Source organism: Epinephelus fuscoguttatus, linkage group LG7, assembly GCF_011397635.1.
Source record: "Epinephelus fuscoguttatus linkage group LG7, E.fuscoguttatus.final_Chr_v1".
NCBI classification, from domain to species: domain Eukaryota; kingdom Metazoa; phylum Chordata; class Actinopteri; order Perciformes; family Serranidae; genus Epinephelus; species Epinephelus fuscoguttatus.
The window spans coordinates 12565864-12582302 of record NC_064758.1 but is presented as its reverse complement, the minus strand read 5'-3'; positions in this window follow the sequence as shown (position 1 = coordinate 12582302).

Genomic DNA, 16439 nt, shown 5'->3' with positions numbered 1-16439 from the left:
TGAGCAGGAAATGCCAGACCTGCTCTGCCCCTCCTCAAGTACTACATTTTCTCCCACAACACTGTTTTGGCTAATCTGGGCTAAGTAGCTAGCATCAGTAAATCAACGTCTGGCAGTGAAAAAGACGATGCTGATGGTTACTGAGATGTTGACATTAACAATCTCTCTTACCTTACTGGAATTTGGAGCTGGAGCAAGTCCCTGCTTTGGGATTACTGGCCTTTGTGAGCATTTATACAAGAGTTACTCAGATTAAACCTGCATTCACTGATTTTTTGGGCACTTGGAGCAGTGGGAACAGGCTGTAGACATACCATAGACATGTTATCACATTTTAGTTAGTAGTAAATGTGTTAACAAAGAGTTGATTCTTTAAACATCCAGCAAACACAAAGCAACATTAGCTTTCAAATGAAGGTGTGTGTAAGTCTAATGTTCTTTCACATTTCTGCTTTGCTTCCGTCTCCACCAGCTTCTGGGAAAAATATGTTGCTCTTCAGCTGCTTAATGCTCCATCATGCTCACTAGCTATTTGCTTACTTTGGCAGGCAGGGTCCAATGAGAAGCTTCTCACTATAAACAGATACCTGTGTCTGAAAACAAAGTCAATGAGAGCAGAAAGAGTGAACCAAAACAGTCAAGTTTTGGGGTGTAAGACCAAAACATAGAGTTGATTGGAGTTGAAAGACGGAGAAATACTCTCTGCAGCTGAGGGAAATGTAGAATTGGATAAGGCATGTCCAGGCCACTCTCATTCCCAGGTCATCAAATACTGACACTTTGCTCTGAGACACACCGGGCATTCAGCTAACTCTAATTCAAACCCATCTGCAGTAATACTTGAAAGTGAGAGCAAGTGATGTAGTATAAGAGGGAGAAAATCGGCATAGGATGGAAAACCGGGCTCTCACCCAGAAGACTTCAGTTTGTGTCCAATGTAAGTTATACGTACAGTCATCATGCAGTAACTATTACTTAATTTAAATACTCATTTAAACCCAAAACATATCTTTTTTCTTAACCTAACCAAGTAGTTTTCTTGCCTTAACATAACCATGACCGTTTCACAACATCAACCATTTGTTTCAATGTGTTTCAGCTCTGCGTCACGCATATAAGTTAAAGGGTGCCTTGTGCATCACTATCTGATGCTGAAGGGTGTGACAACGTGCCAGTATTTGATGGCCTGGGAATGAGAACAATTAGGTTTGTCACTACAAGTAAAACCTTTTACAGAACACAGTCATGTGACCACTGTTGATATAAAAATACTGATGATAGCAGTTGTAAAAATCAATCCAAGCCAAATCACAAAATATATACTGTTTAGATGTGGTATAGTTTTGATTTGATGCTCAAATGGTGGAGGGATTTTGCTTGTGACAATCAAGAGAGATGCCTCAAAGTAGCACAATGTCTTGCTTACCATAGATAATCCATAGACTTCATTGTTTTCTTTGAGAACTACGGAAAATGTTCACAATAAGGTCTGTCTGTCCTTGAGTGCACCAACAAGGACAGTTTTCATAATAGTCCCTACTCACATTACTGTGATAATGACATGATAATGACAGTAATGACATTGACAATATTGACAGTGATGGATTACCAATCATATTTGACATTTTTGCAAGTTGGTCTTCAGGTCATGTTGAATTATATTAAAAAACAATGGCTGTCTAGAGGGTAGGAAACAAATAAAACTTTTATTTAGTTTGGAAAATGCTTTGTAATACAGTACTTATGTGTATGTGTTTGAATACATGTTCAAGCATGCACAACAACATGCAACATGCACAGAACATTGCTGAACAGACTGTTTATTATTGTCTAAGTATGCTGATATGTAGACACTAGCAAAGGGGAGAAAAAGTGACTAAACAGATCCCTGCAATCGCTCAGAGGAACAGTCGGTGCTGAACATGCTGTTACGACCCATTAAACATAATGACTTAAAGAGGCAGAGGAGTAGCTCTGCCTGGATGTAAACATGCTATTAAAGAAGGTGTTTTGAAGCAGGCAGGAGTCAAACACAGACAGGAGGACGGTTCATTCAGACAGAAGCAGCTCAGGAAGTGAAGGACCGCATTGTAGAAACTTTCAACGCTGTCAAATGAGGCAAAAGGACTGATCTGCCATTCATGTAGGTGCACTCACCAAAAATGATTTCATTTTCGTACACCCAGCAGCACATCACTCTCTTGCTGCTCTGGACAACAACAAGCTGATCCTGATGTCATTACAACAACCTTTTTTTTTTCTTTCTAAACGTAATTTTTTATGAGTGTGTGGAAAGAAACAAGGAACAACATCTGGCAAAAACGTGTGTTTTTTAAAGGGACTTGAACAAACCCGGTTTTGTGGGACTTTGGGTAATAGGTCAGAGAGGCTTAGCTCAGGGAAACTTTGGGCAAACAGAACTGAACGTTTGAAAAAAAAAAGGAAGAAAAAAAGAGGCACCCTTGAAGTTTGCTGCAAGTTGCTTGAGGGCTACTGGACTTGGACAGGCAACTGTGAGATTGTGCGCAACACTTTAAAAAAACTGCTTTAACTCCTGTTCCCCAGCAAATGATACTGAAAGTTTTGTGCATGTTCCAAAGTGGTTTCCTCAAACATTTACTGGAACCAAGTTTAAATATTGCTTTGTAAGGCTATATCATCAGTTACGAGAATATAGAATAAATATGATTAACTCAAAGTGACAGATTCCACTATACACGCTGCAAATTAATGCTGAGTAAATAATCAAGGAGACGTAACTGTGTCAAATTTTAAAAGACTCAATAAAAGTAGCAGTAGTATTACCAATAACAACAATGTAGCCTTTCTGTTTTTCCACTTACCTCATCGCTGAGCTGCTTTATAAAACAGCTTTTTGTTGTTGTTATGCTGTCACAGCTGCGAGGTGCTGTGGACGGAGTTAAACCAAAGAGAAACATGGCCAAAGTCTGCACAATCATACGCTCTGTACATCCATGTAATGTCTCTCTTGAGGGCTTGAGTCAAATCCTATTAAAGGAAAAGTTCAGAACATTTTATGAAATACGCTTATTATATTTATGCTGTGTATGATGCTACAGACAGCAGCTGGTTAGCTTAGGTTAGCATAAAGACTGGAAGCAGGGGGAAACAGCTTGCCTGGTTTTGTTTAAATTTAAAAAGATCCACCATCACTTCTTCTATATGTCACATTCAGAGGAACTAGTCCATACCCATTGAGTGCACGGTTGCCCATGTACAGTTTCACACGGTGTGTGTTTGGGATACAGGTCATAGGAAATTGCAGATTAAATAGTCAACTGAAGTGGGCTAAAACTGTACATTAGTAGTTGAGGTAGTACGTTGAAAGGCTGATAGTTAAAGTGTTTATATGTTGTATTGACTTAAAAGTGGGGCGCACTGGTAGTTCACATGGGAAAGGTGCGGCTAGCCCTTGTTGCAGCAGCACACCATACCTGTTCTACATATCTATCAAGTTTAGTAAAAATTCATATGGCGGTTAGGCCTACATAGGAAATTAGCTCTCTAGTGCCCCCATTTTGTTTGATGGGGTCAATAATGGAGGGGTCCCCTCAGATTATGTGTGGTCATATGCCTACAAAGCTGCGTGGTGATGGGTGAAACCCTTGAGATGTTATACACCTTTATGTGATGAGCCATGCCCTCCGCAATATTCATTGCCTTATAGAAGCTCAGTTTTAGTAAGTTTTCCAACTTTTGCCAAGAGGGAACTTTAGATATTGGGCCCTAGATTATGTTCACTGAGTTTCATGCAGATCGGTCAAACTTCCTAGGAAGAGATCGATTTTAAGTGTTTTTCAAAAAATTCAAAATGCTGTTAAATCTATATAACTGGAAGTTATGGGTTCTTGAGGCAAATTTGTTCCTCATGAGGAGAGGCATCTCTGTGCAAAGTTTCATGTCTCTACGACATACGGGGCATGAGATATGCCCATTCAAAGTTTGCAATTTCAATCGGTTGCTATAGCGCCCCCCTCTGGCCAATTGATGTACTATTGCTTCATTCGCATCCTCCCATGACCCTCTACCACTGTGCCAAATTTCACATGGATTGACCAAGTCAGTGAGGAGAAAAACGTGGAACAGACACACACACAGACAGAGTTTTCGTCACTATATAGTAAGATAAGATATAGAAGCAAACCACTTGCTATGTAAAGAATAATGGCATCCTTAGCAGAGAATGAGGTCATGCTACCTCTGTTAGTGCATGTGTGTAAACCTGCCAGCCAAATGTCGCCACTTTGCAGTGCATCTATACGGTGGTTACCACGGATATCAGAACGGCACTGTCAAGAAAGCGTAGTGCCAAACCTCCAGTTAGCACGATTAGCTACTAGGGGTGTAAATCACCAGCTTCATCATGATACGATAATATATCGATTTGTTCGGATGACGATACAATGTTTGCCGATATCACAAAGTCTGTCACGATACGATTTTGATTCGATTCGATTCAGGAGCCTGCAATTGATATGACGCAATATCATATGCCCATCTAACACAATCATTTACATCAGCTCACAAAAACAACTAGAATATGATTTGACCATTTTATTTCTGAGCTGTGTTTGTTGTTTGAGCGGAGGCGCGCTTGCCCAGAAATGGTGACACAGACGTGCTATGTGAATTTCAAAATAAATGTGTATCTTTAAGATGACGATATGGATCGATGTTTTCATTTTGCATCGATATAATCGGATCGTTAATCAATTAATCGATGTATCGATGTGGATTGATGTATCATTACACCCCTATTAGCTACTAGCCACCAGCTCCGCCACCTCCATGTTGAGAACCATTGCTGGACAACTCATGCATTCTGAACTTCACACAGAGATACTTTATTTTATCCAAAAACTGAGAAAAGAAAAAAATGTACCTCACCAAGAAATTAAACTTCAACTTGTCTCAACACTTTGATTTTTGTACATTCCATCAAGATGTAATGTGTTAATTATTGGGTTTAAGAGGTACTGGTGACTGGATTTTGCTACCTTTGAACAACTGTTTCTCCAGTGTCATGCCATTGTTCCGATGTCTCATAATCCCAAAGCTCCAATAGTCTCAAAAATGTCTCATTGGGCTGAAAAGTCATTTGCGTGATAGTGCTGTATTTCTAAAACAAACCCACATTTCTCCGAGGGGCCATTTCTCTGAAAAAAGGCTAAACGCTCTACCAAACAGAACCACATGGCCAATTACTATACTAGCAATCTCACTCCTGATACCTAAACCTATCCAACACAACCAAGGAGGCCAAAAGTACCAGGGATTCAGTCTGAAGATGTCATTCTGCATAATTAGCCATGTGCTTCTAAGAAACAGCCTCTGGAAGCAATGCATGTTTGTTTTTCAAGACACTGATGACAGAGTAATGAGCTTTCAGTCCACTCACACATTTTTCAGACTACTGGGGCTCTGGTATTATAAGCCCTGGTAACAATGGGCAGTCCCTGTTTCTACCTCATTCCAGTCTTTCCTTGTCTGGGGCAGCTATGTTTCAGGAGGTAGAGCAGTTCGTCCACAAACCAGAGATCAGTAGTTCAATCCCCGGCTCCTCCAGTCCTCATGTCGGAGTTTCCTTGGGCAAGATACTGAATATCTAACTGCCCATGATGGCTGTTCTATCGGTGTGTGAGTGCAGGTGATTGGTTACTGAGTAACAGGTGGCACCATGTATGGTAGCCTCAGCTATGTGTGTGTGAATGGCTGAATGTGACCCATAGAGTAAAAGCACTTTGAGCGGTTGGAAGACTAAAAAAGCGCAATACATGTGCAGTCCATTTACCATTTATCTAACTCTCAGCAAGAAAGCCATAAATGCACATCCAAAAAGTGGAAGTTTTCTTTTCATCGTCTACATTTTAATATTATAAATTGTATACCATTAAAGACGATGCATTGATTAACAGTTTGTGGTAGGCCTATGACACAGAATGACAAATTAAGCTGCCACTGCACCTTGTTGCTATAAAGGTATTCACTTACTGTAATGTGAGCTGGTAGTTTGGATAAGATCATCCACTAACTGGCTGGTATGCTGCCACCAGCTGCAATTATGCTAACAGCATATTTGGATACCACTGCATCTTACATATTGTACTTTTCTCTGTTCAGTTAATTCCCTTAAACCTCCTCACAACTGATTATCTCAATGTGAGCAGGCAGCCTAATGTTTGACAATACATTTCTTCCTCATCACATAATCTCTTGGTCTCTTCCCGTCATTGAAATCTGCGAATAGGCAGAGACATAACTTAAAGCCATTAAATCATGAGTTGGCCACCGTCGTGTACATACTGAGGTAAACCGTTTTTAGCTCAGAACAGAACAGAGGAGGAAGGGGATATATAATACCCCTGTTTTGGAGTATGAATAAAGGCAAAGCTTTGTTCTCTGTGTCTGTAAACGGTTTGGATTAGGACTACAGATCCAGGACTTGGAGGCATAATATTCTCTGCGGAGCATGGCAATAGCCATGACAGCAATGCTAAACACTGCAGCCTCTGTCCTGAAACAGCAGTATCTGGGACCTGGGTAGGTTTGGAAAACAATGGTGGTGATGACTGAAGTTATTTATTACTTTTTACAGCGTAGTAGATCCTAGCAGCAAAAGGTCATGCTTTTAAAGGTATAATACTTAACGTTAAAGACCAAGTGACACAATGAATCCTCTCAGCTCATGGCTTCTCAGGGAGAGCAGTCGACTGTCAAATTGTATTTACTGTTGTCAGCTGTATGCAATGTTACTGACTTTGAATCTTGTTAGCACAATGTTAGCTTTCTTGCTAATAGCTGGGCCAAAGGGTTCTATGAGCTCAGCAGACAAGAGATATCTCCCTTTGCTAAGTCATGTCTGAGGTTCGTCCTATAAACTGGAGTAGTGAATAAGGTTTCCATTGCATAAGAATCTCACAGGGAGGTAATGACTGTTCCAGGTATTAGGTAAGCCCTCAGGTGTTACCAGGGTTTATGAAAAAACTTTACATTTGATTGCAAAAAACATACAAATTTAAATGACTACTCTTGCTTCGTATTTCTTTGGTAAATGACCATGGTATAAGTGAAATAAAAAACTGATAGCGGACAACTGTTGGGCATTGTCCTTTACTTAATTCTTGACAAGAAAGCAAATAAGCAAATTCCCCAACAAGATGAACTTCTGCTTTTAAGATCTGTGGTGAAGAAACTGTTGGCATTGTACATTTCTGCACACCACAACTACATTACACTCATACGTTTCATACAAATCATATCAGCATTTGTTATATGACATAGTAAATGAACTGACTTTGTCACTAGGAGGCATAGGAGATGGTGGACGGATTGGCACCTAGGTGGATCACCTGCCAAGCTGCAGATCATTTAAGACCTCTGTTCAAAACCAATAAGCAACAAAAATGGTTGTTTTTAAGCGACCCATTACTGATTTCCCACCAGGAATAGTGCCACAAAAAGCGGTTGTGTATTTTACTGGGACATCACTGCATTTCCTGCCAGGATAGTGCCTTGAAAAGCAGGTATTTCAAGCCAAAATACAGTTTTTTCCTGACCATAAACAATTGGTTTTTCTTTCTAAACCTAAGCACAACTTAACCACGATGTTGTTGAAATGTAAATAAATGTAAAATTTCAATGCTACATAATTATGAACAAATAGAACTCGTGGTTTGCAGAAAGGTACAATGCCAACATTTGTTCTGGCGATTGGGTTAGGTTTTATTAAATGCAATATTTCACTAATTTAACTGAAAACAACAAGTTCCTGCCGCCTATTGGCTACCCGTACCTATAGTACATTACTCCACCTCATTAATAAACCCTTGACTGAGAAATGCAGTCAAATGAAAGCCAAACAAGACCATCTTTTATGCACCTGATCCTCTTGGCCACCAGCCAGTAGAAAGCATTAGCAGAGACAACAAAGCAGGGACATTAATCTCACAGCAGGCATTATGGGGATTTTGCATATTTTGGTGCCATCCGTGGGTTTGGGTCTGAGTAAACTGCCTTTCTTCCATATTTGCATCAGGTTTATATCAGACACCCACTCACAGAGAGAGGGTTGAGACTTCTCTGTTAGATCCTATAAAGGGAATATCTGGTTTCAGATATCAGGTTGAATAGTGACTAACCTATTTACACAGGCCTTATATTGTTAAATATTCACTAAAAAAAATCCACAACAGGAGGAAAATCTGCTTTGGGAGATGAAACAATCAACAACATGAAAAAAATCCCAGTATCAGAAATATTTCAGAAAACTGTGTGTGTGTACAAGTAAGTAGGCAGATCTCCACCAGTAAAAGCTTGACCCCTCGGGTTTGTTGACGACAGAATTGGCTCACGACCTTGAAAGGCAGGCGATGCACTCTGGCCTGGCCGTGTTTTTATAGGTTAAACAAATGAAAAGGGAAGAAGAGTAAATAAGTGCAGGATGTATGGACATCCAGTGACAGAGCAAAGCAGCTACGCTGACAAAAAACAGTTAAAAACACAGAATAAATGTTGTGTGGAACTGTGAACCCTGTCACATATCATGTGCGTCATTATGTCTGAAGTCTCGGTTCATTAACCTGTCTCTCTCACTTTCTCTCTCGCTCTTTAATCTTGAAACATACCTGGACTTCTGACCAACGTGTCATGTGTTGCTTCACTCAACGTCCACTGCCATCTGCACCAAGAGCCAAATGTTACCGTAACACTCAACCATAATAATGCACATATCTTCCACTTTTAGTGTATTCAATTGTCATTTTATTTGTGTGTTAAACTCACAGTTGACATAGTCTGATATCATGGAAAGATATTAGAAAATAATCCTGATAAAAAGTAGAGTTCAATGGATACTTGATTTTGGAGTCAGATACCAACAGCATGCAGCATTCCTTACAGTGCTCTACTATAGCTGCTAGTGTTTTAGCAACATATCATGTATTTAGCCATCAATCATGTAATTACAAGGTTCCTATTTAGGAGAGTCAGCTGGAAGATTATCCAACCAACTCATTAATTATTGTAAATTAGCTAGCCAAATAAAATTGATCAAATCTGTCATCTTAATCTGCGGTTTTACTCCCAACTTTGCAAATACCGACGCTTGGTCAGTGGCCCTCCATGTTAGCTAACAATGCTACGTCTCTCATACCCCCTTTCCACCAAAATTAGCATGTGTATGCAGGTTTTTTAACCAGCTGTAAACCTGCGAAAAATAGGCAATAGACTCATTTCCTATTGCCAGTAGACCAGAGTCTTGTACACGGCTCTGCAGCAGAGTGTGTGTGTGTGTGTGTGTGTGTGTGTGTGTGTGTGTGTGCGTGTTTGTGTTTTGTTGTGTCATGTTCCACGTCCCGGACAGGCCAAAAAACAGATAGTAAACAGTAGAAAGCAGCATGGAGGCCTGTAAAAACTTTTCAGTGGTTTCTTCTTTCTCTTTCAAACTTGGTACAGACTGATTAAGATGGATGTTTGAGCGCTGCATGGGCAGAGACGAACAATATTTTGTAGTAGCTCATCATTGCATCTTGCATGTAAATGGGCTAAACTTAGCACGTTAACCTGGATGTTTCCATGTATGCTGATTGGAGCCGGAGCCGATAAACACTTGTGACTTCGGTAAGGTCATTTGATCTGAATTTGAATGCCGATTGTAACCAGATGTTTTGCGGGTGTTAGTGGTTATTTTGTTCAGCGGGGTCTTATGCGCCACTGACCAAGCATCAGTATTTGATGAGTTGGGAGTGAGAATGTGTTGGTAAATGAGAAGTCTGTTCTTGTGTGCCTTTCTCTGAAATCAAGGAACTATTGTTCCAAAAATAACAAGAACTTTGAGTGGTAAATCTGCCATCGTTATTAATGTACGCTGCTTATGTGTTATGCTGGAATGGAGAGCACGACAGGGTCAGTTTCTATGTCTCTGGCATCTAATTGGGATGACTCCTGGATGCCTCCCTGCGCAGGTATAGACACATCTTATTTAGAGGAGACCACAGGGCATAACACTCTGGCTGGATATCCCATTTGGCCTTGGAACACCTCGAGATCCCCCAGGGGGAGCTGGATGTGTGGAGAAGGATGTCTGGGCTACTTTTGTTAGGCCTGCTGCCACTGAATCTCAGACCTGGCTCAGCAGTTGCAGCAATTACAGTTGCATAAAAATAGCACTGAAATATCTTGAGACTTATCAGTCAACATGCACTGTATACAGATAATGATGTATCTGTAATGAGCCAGGCTGTCAGGCTGTAATCTAAAGTGAGCAGCTTTATGCGTTGCAAAGTTGAAACGCACAAACAAGAGTCAGTATCAACAAAGGTTATTTGCTGCACTGCGGCTCTGTATGAATTACACTATACCCTTAAATGCGAATCAGTATGTAGGCAAAAGGCAAGGACACTTAATCCATTAAATAGGATGAGACTTGCCAGTGTAACTAAAAGCCAACTAAGCTGTCTAAGAAGTGCATTAGACACAAGAGGGTTGTTTGTGTTGGTGGCAGCGGTGGTGATGGCTGGGGGTGGAAGGGTTGAGGTTCTTCGCAGCTTTATTAAAAAAAAAAACTTGTTGCGTAATTCTCGGAGGGAATCTTTGTTCCCAACAACAAGCTGGGTTTTTACAAACATTTCACGTTGCTGTTGGTACTGTGAGTGTCTCAGGAGAGTGTCTGAAAATAGATGTGTGTACATGTGTGTGTTGGGTACTTGAGAAAAACAGCAACTTTAGGCAAAGGGTGAAGTGTCCTGTAATAAATGTAATCTCTCACAAAAAACACTTTTCCTGGAAATGTATTTTTAGCATCTCCGAGGAGGTCACAGATGGATCAGTGTTCTCTCCACTGCTGTGCCACCGACCTGATCATCTCGCAGCCACTGACACATAAAATAAAGCCTGATTCAGATTCGTACAGTGTCGGCTGAAGGGAAATAATCAGCTCTTACACGGTAGTGTAAATTCATCCACAGACCTGCTCCAGTCACCCAGTGAACTGCTTCAGCTTACTGTTTACATGGTAGGGTTTAAAGCTGCAGGGGTCTGGGTCAGCTGGCTGCTGGTTACAGATTGAAAGGGGTAAACAAAACTGTGTGTAATCTTAAATCTCCGCTCAAGGATCACAACAAAGTCGCAGTTGCCAATATCACCAACTGGACTTGACCAGGGGTGGGTGATAACCATGGGTGGATCATGAGAAAATGGGTCCCTGGGTACAGATTTGCAAAGGTCCCCACCACCTTTCTTACATATGAGCAAGACTTTGTGGTATTTCTACATCTCTGTATAGTCATTATGCATTTTTGTTGCAGTTTTGTGTCTCTTTGTGGTTGTTTTGTGTGTTTTTGTAATCATTTTGTAATCACTGTGGTCATTTTTAGTCTTGTTGAGGTAATTTTGTGCAGGTGAAGGGTACGGGGCCCCTGATACTTGAGTCAGTATTTGAAAAGTTGGGAGCCTGTGCCTGGTAGGCCAATTCAGTAATCCATCACCATCCATGGTGGTAAAGCGTTACATGTAATACAGGTGAGTAACATTTTTGTACTGTACTTCTACTTTTTATTCTAGTGTACTTTTGAGCCAGTAATCTACTTTTTAATTCACCACATTTGCCATCTACACCTTTGCTACAACTAGTCTGCTCTTAATACAGTATTAGGTTTTGGGGAGGATGCAACATTCAGAGTACCTCTTCTGCTGAGGCCAAGTTCCAGCTGCCTGGAAGACAAAGAAGCACCACCTGTCTTTTGACCATGATGTGATGACGAAAGAGCAAAACCCAGAACAAGAAGTAGCTTCCAGCAACAATCCCTGACCACATCTGGTCACAGTGTTCATACCAAAATTTAAACCAGACAACAGTCACATGATGAAGTGCTTGGTGTGCCTCCCAAAAAACACTGAGATATTCACATTCAAAAACTCCCTTTCTAACTACTTCAAGTACATTGAAATAAGTTGGACCAGACTGTTCCCATGCTCTGTTTGTACATTTTCCAACAAAAAGTATTGCACCAAAATTCATACATATCCTACGTAATCATGAGCCAATAATTTGTGTATAATCCATGTACTTGGGAGGGCTGCAATCACGTGGCCAATGCACTGATTTGAATAAGGGAGGAAGCGGACCCCATAAGGAGGCAGGTTGGGGAGGTTGATGAGTCACAAGCACTTCCACCAGGCCTCTTCTCAGGGGACCGATCTTTGGAGCTGTGTGACCTTTGAGTAAACCTCACTTTAAGGTATGTCCTTACTGTGTTTCTTTTCTTAGATCTAACCACAGTACCTTTACCAGCCTGAACCTGACCTACAGTACATAACCTAACGTTAAGTAAATAACATCATTTGTGGGGCGCTAATTTGTAGGATATCATATGAACCATTGTAAAGGGGTACGCTGCATTGCACCATAGACTGTATGTAAAGAAGGGTAACATGTCTCCATTTACCCCCACTTTACAGAAGAGAAGCTAAACTATTCTGGATACAGCCGCTGCCATCTGCCAGAATCTGCAACAGTAGCAATCTATGTGGCATCAAGTTTCCCCCCATACATCCATCTGACCAATCTGGGGCAGCACCACTGAATGCGAGCCCACCGACTGGCTCAAACAGTTGTCAATCATGCTGTAAAAACGCAGCTTTATTGCAATAAATAACTAATTAAAACAAAGCTTAGAAGAAAAATTAACACTTGAACATACAGCAGCCTGATAAAAACCGCCTTAAATGACGGAAACCATCTTTGGAAAAGTTAATTTGATGTGTACTTTGAGTTTTTAGTTTGGCCCATGTCCCATCTGGTAACATTGAGAGGACGGGCTTTGCAATATATACTGCAGCCAGCTACCAGGGGGCGATCAAGGTGTTTCAGTTGCACTTTTGGGGAGCTGTCATGTCATCTGTCTTTATCTACACTGCAGATGAAAATGTAGTTAGCTAGCTTACATTAGCAGTGTTAATGTAATGTTAGCTTTGGATGTTATGATAATGACATTAATGACTGATCTACTTCATTAAAGAGTTGTATCAACAAGTGCTGTTTTGTTCATTATTTTTGCACTGACCTGCAGATACTGAACTATTGAATTAAGATGTCACTTGCACTTTGAGTAATTTATTAACCATGTACTTGTTTACTGTTACTCAAATGATCATTATCACTTTTACTTTGCTTTAGATTTTCAATACTACAACCATAACTGCATTTGGTGCTCCATGTTCTTGATAACCACCTTGTCCAAAATGGATAAGAAACTCATACTTCACCCATAACCCCTTTCAAGTGCTTCTTGGTCAGAGTGCCAGCTTTTTTAAGGATATCATCTGTAATCGTTACAAGCTTGAAAAATGCACCCAAGATGCACACGTTTTCCCCATTTCACTTTTGGCACACTGCAAGCATTACCAGAGGAAATAAATCAATTTGACTCATTAGGTCCATCTGGTGCTTGCGTAATATGCACACGAGTAGGTGTTTTGTGAGTTTGAATAGAGCAGCCGAAACCAATTAGTTTGTGGGGCAGAGAAAAGAACCTCTGTGGACTTCATTAGACTCTGTTGGTCAGTAATCCCACTGAACCCTGCATTCCCTCAAATATAACATCAAATTAGACTTAAAATATATATCTTGGGACCTAAAATCAGTCATAGGGATAGCTTCTGTGGAGCCTAGCCTAACAAGATACCAGGACTTCCTCATATATTTAACAAGCTCACTACTGATGTGAACGAAGATGTAATCTGTGTGGGAAAACAGACAAGTGTTGACTGGATGCAGTGAATAGCAGCTGCCCTGCTTCTCTTTAAACACGTTGTATCCAGCAGCCTAAAAGGAAAGACCTCTGTGTGATTCCAGGTCAGTATCAACTGAGAGAGGCTGGACATTTTTCTAAATGAGCTGTGGTCCATTTCATCTGTGAGTAAAGCAAATGTATTGAGAAGGAGAACATTTAAACTCAAACTGTTATCATAGACAAAATCACATGAGGTGTTCACTGTATGTAGCAGCAGTGGTAGGAATCACACAAGTAAAGGCCCTTTTTCCCAGCAGACATTTTGACTTGTCAAAGCAGGAAACACACAGGTGTTACTAATTACATAAATGATGGCTCTGCTCCAATAAACGTCCCAGTAAGCTAAAACAGTGCGACAGTGTAATGAGAATTGCTTGTTGGACAGTCAAACGATATTGGAAACCCCATGCTCATGCATATTTCTGACATCCAACAATCAGGTAAGAAGTAAGCTGGGTTTGGACTTCTCTCTCAAGCTCTCCTTTTTCATTTGTTACACAACTATTCCAACAAGTCCCCCAACCTGTATGACCAGATAAACTGTATTTTCCTACATTCTAATATGACCCACAGTAGTGTTTCCTAAATTAGCACCCCTACCGAAAAGTTTGTATACGACAGTCAAAATGGTCACAGTGACATATACTACGACATACTACTATGTTATGTTATTAAAATAACTTTACGTTGACTTTTGGTTTCACATAGAACATGAACATTGGTCTCCTTGATGAAAGTCCTGTTTTTGTTTGATCCATCAACCTCCCCTCCCTCCCACCTTAAGCAAACTTTGTCGCTCATGAAGGCCTAAATACATGGGGCACAGAGATGACGTGGTTGCTTAGCTCAGCTATTTACTGATGAACTGGATAGTTTTTATTGTATTTGTAACACCAAGGACCATGCTGGAAATAAGTATTTTACTTTAGCATGTCATCCTTTGGATTACTGTCTTACCGTCTTCCAGAAATCAATCAAACAATCAATCATTGCCTCTGGTAGGATGAGTTGTTCATTTTAATTAATTTTAAAATAGATTGGACTTGTTTTTTTAGACAATTTTGTGTAGTTTTTAACAGTTGGAGGGCTGTGTACATGCTCTGCTGCAGGCATGCTACAGCAGATGTATCGCACCTTGGCCATGCCCAGTGTATTTATACCACGATGCCTGTCCAAAGACATAAAAGTTGGGGATAGGTTAATTGGTGACTCTAAATTGTCTGTAGGTGTGAATGTGAGTGTGAATGGTTGTCTGTCTCACTCTCTACATGTCAGCCCGGTGATAGTCTGGCAACCTGCCCAGGGTGTACCATGCCTCTCGCCTAATGTCAGCTGGGATAGGCTCCAGCCCCCCGTGACCCTTAAAAGGATAAGCAGTTAGAAAATGGATAGATGGATGGAACTGCTGCTTTTACAAACTCCCCCCAAAAGTCCCCAGGAACAGTGCCAGGCTTTGCAGCCAGTTTGAAATAGTGGCCTAAGTGTGGGTAACAACTTCCGCGTTTATCATGTGATGCCATGGGGCCTAGAAGACTTTTCTCCATAGGCTTAACATTGTGAAAGAGATGCCTGTAAATCAGTGGATACATGTTTTTTCATAGCATTAGAACTCCAGTCGTGACATGATTTATTATAAGTATTCAATTAATTTGGCCGGTACATTTGAAAGTCAAGATGAACCACATGATTAATTTATCTTATCTCCATTTACATTAACAGTGGGCTAACCCAGAAGGTATCTGCCCAGCTGGCAGAAGTCTCTAGCGCACTTGCTCTATGGGCCCTTTTTTGGCTTCATGCACCACTGAACCACTTTCATAGAAATGAACGAAGCCCTACTGTATTTGGCTCTATTTATAAATCCATGGCACAACACATTGTGTAAATTACAGTTTTGATTTTAAGATGACCCTGAGTCAGTATGTACGATACTAGGCCTACTCAGAGAAGTACTTGTGGATACAGTCTTTGTAGCTATTGTATCATACAGTTGTTGTAGAAGTAGCAGTAATTACTGTTAGTGGTAGCATTAGCAGAACTGCAAATGTAGTAGTAGTAGTAGTAGTAGTTGCAGTACCAGTATTAGTAGTTATTTATACTAGACTAACTGTCAGGGTAGTTGTTGTTGCAGCAGTAGTCTTTGTGGTCTTAGCAACACTAACGGTAGTAGTAGGACTACAGTAGGCCAAGTAGTAGCAGGACAATGGTGCATTCCAGTTCCCAGTCAGAAATTCAACTGGAATGCCCCCTGATGTCAGATTTGTTGTCTCAAAAAGTTGGAGAAACCTTGCCAACCCCAACGTTGAAATCCAAGATGGCTGCTCCGCACATCAACAGTGGTGAAAGCTGTTGTAAAACACTGCTTATTAGTACTTCTGTCCCATACACACAGTACTGTCCAACTTCCATCTGTGAACATGTTGCTACAATGTTTGTTAGTGCAAAATGCCATGTGGCATTGTTATCAACTGGTTTTGCAAACAACAGCTTGGTTTTCTGACTTGTTGTACTGGAATGAGGTCAACTCAAGTGTAACGTCACTCCCAGCTCAGACTTCCAAGGAAAATGGAAAGCAACATAATCAGCTGAAGCACCAGCACCACCAGCAGTAACAGCAGCAGCAGTATC